The sequence below is a fragment of the Arachis hypogaea genome, chromosome 15 (assembly GCF_003086295.3).
Source record: "Arachis hypogaea cultivar Tifrunner chromosome 15, arahy.Tifrunner.gnm2.J5K5, whole genome shotgun sequence".
NCBI lineage: Eukaryota > Viridiplantae > Streptophyta > Magnoliopsida > Fabales > Fabaceae > Arachis > Arachis hypogaea.
The window spans coordinates 99,625,616-99,628,209 of NC_092050.1; the positions used below are offsets into that span (position 1 = coordinate 99,625,616).

General features: G+C 41.3%; 1 non-coding gene across 1 annotated transcript; it reads right to left on the bottom strand.

The window, feature by feature from the left end:
* Positions 1-718: 718 nt before the first annotated feature.
* On the bottom strand, positions 719-826 carry LOC112752774 (small nucleolar RNA R71). The gene has a single exon (XR_003177191.1). It is a non-coding gene; the product is annotated as a small nucleolar RNA R71 (small nucleolar RNA).
* Between the last annotated feature and the right edge of the window lie 1,768 nt (positions 827-2,594).

Here is a 2,594-nt window from a genome sequence, read left to right on the forward strand (position 1 = left end):
TCTATTTATTCATTCATATCCTAACATCTCATCTCACATCTCTGCCATCCTCGCAGTTGTGTTTCTTCCATTATATTACATTCTTTGTCTCCCCCTCTTCTTCTACTCACACAGGGATCCCTATACTGTGGTATAAAGGATCTCTATTATTATTATTATTTTTCTGTGCCTTCTTCTTTGTCATATGAGCAGGAGCAAGGATAAGAACATTCTTGTGGAAGCAGATCCAGAACCTGAAAGGACCCTGAAGAGAAAATTAAGAGAAGCTAAAATACAACAATCCAGAGATAACCTTTCAGAAATTTTCGAACAGGAAGAGGAGATGGCAGCCGAAAATAATAATAATGAAAGGAAGATGCTTGGTGACTTTACTGCACCTAATTCCAATTTACATGGAAGAAGCATCTCCATTCCTGCCATTGGAGCAAACAACTTTGAGCTGAAACCTCAATTAGTTTCTCTGATGCAGCAGAACTACAAGTTTCATGGACTTCCATCTGAAGATCCTTTTCAGTTCTTAACTGAATTCTTGCAGATATGTGATACTGTTAAGACTAATGGAGTAGATCCTGAAGTCTACAGGCTCATGCTTTTCCCTTTTGCTGTAAGAGATAGAGCTAGATTATGGTTAGATTCTCAACCCAAAGACAGCCTGAACTCTTGGGATAAGCTGGTCACGACTTTCTTAGCCAAGTACTTTCCTCCTCAAAAGCTGAGCAAGCTTAGAGCTGATGTTCAAACCTTCAGACAGAAAGAAGGTGAATCCCTCTATGAAGCTTGGGAAAGATACAAACAGTTGACAAAAAAGTGTCCTTCTGACATGCTTTCAGAATGGACCATCCTGGATATATTCTATGATGGTTTATCTGAGCTATCAAAGATGTCACTGGACACTTCTGCAGGTGGATCCATTCACCTAAAGAAAACGCCTGCAGAAGCTCAAGAACTCATTGACATGGTTGCTAATAACCAGTTCATGTACACTTCTGAAAGGAATCCTGTGAGTAATGAGACGCCTATGAAGAAGGGAGTTATTGAGATTGATACTCTGAATGCCATATTGGCTCAGAATAAAATATTGACTCAGCAAGTCAATATGATCTCTCAGAGTCTGCATGGAATGCAAGTTGCATCCAACAGTACTCAAGAGGCTTCTTATGAAGAAGAAGCTTATGATCCTGAAAACCCTGCAATAGCAGAGGTAAATTATTTAGGTGAACCTTATGGAAACACCTATAACTCATCATGGAGAAATCATCCAAATTTCTCATGGAAGGATCAAAAGCCTCAACAAGGCTTTAATAATGGTGGAAGAAACAGGTTTAGCAATAATAAACCTTTTCCATCATCCACTCAGCAACAGACAGAGAACTCTGAACAAAATACTCCTAATTTAGCAAATTTAGTCTCTGATCTATCTAAGGCCACTGTAAGTTTCATGAATGAAACAAGGTCTTCCATTAGAAATCTGGAAGCACAAGTGGGCCAGCTGAGTAAAAGGATCACTGAAATCCCTCCCAGTACTCTCCCAAGCAATACAGAAGAGAATCCAAAAGGAGAGTGCAAGGCCATTGACATAAGCAAAATGGCCGAACCCAATGAGGGAGAGGAGGACATGAATCCCAAGGAGGAAGACCTCCTGGGACGTCCAGTGACCAATAAGGAGCTTCCCTCTGAGGAACCAAAGGAATCTGAGACTCATCTAGAGACCATAGAGATTCCATTGAACCTCCTTATGCCCTTCATGAGCTCTGATGAGTATTCCTCTTCTGAAGAGAATGAGGATGTTACTGAAGAGCAAACTGCCAAGTTTCTTGGTGCAATTATGAAGCTGAATGCAAAATTATTTGGCATTGATACTTGGGAAGTTGAACCTCCCTTGTTCATCAATGAACTAAGTGATCTGGATCAACTGACATTGCCTCAGAAGAGACAGGATCCTGGAAAGTTCATAATACCCTGTACCATAGGCACCATGATCTTTAAGGCTCTGTGTGACCTTGGTTCAGGAATAAACCTCATGCCCCTCTCTGTAATAGAGAAACTGGGAATCTATGGGGTGCAAGCTGCTAAAATCTCACTAGAGATGGCAGACAATTCGAGAAAACAGGCATATGGACAAGTAGAGGATGTATTAGTAAAGGTTGAAGGCCTTTACATCCCTGCTGATTTCATAGTCCTTGATATTGGAAAGGAAGAGGATGAATCCATCATCCTAGGAAGACCTTTCCTGGCCACAGCAAGAGCTGTGATTGATGTTGACAGAGGTGAAATAGTCCTTCAATGGAATGAGGACTCCCTTGTGTTTAAAACTCAAGGATCTCCCTCTGCAACCAGGGAGAGGAAGCAGAAAAAGCTTATCTCAAAGCAGAGTCAACCAGAGCCCCCACAGTCAAACTCTAAGTTTGGTGTTGGGAGGCCACAACCAAACTCTAAGTTTGGTGTTGGAGAGTCTCAACAAAGCTCTGCACATCTGTGAGGCTCCATGAGAGCCCACTGTCAAGCTATTGACATTAAAGAAGCGCTTGTTGGGAGGCAACCCAATTTCTATTTATCTAACCATATTTTCCTTAGTTATATGTCTTTGTAGGTTC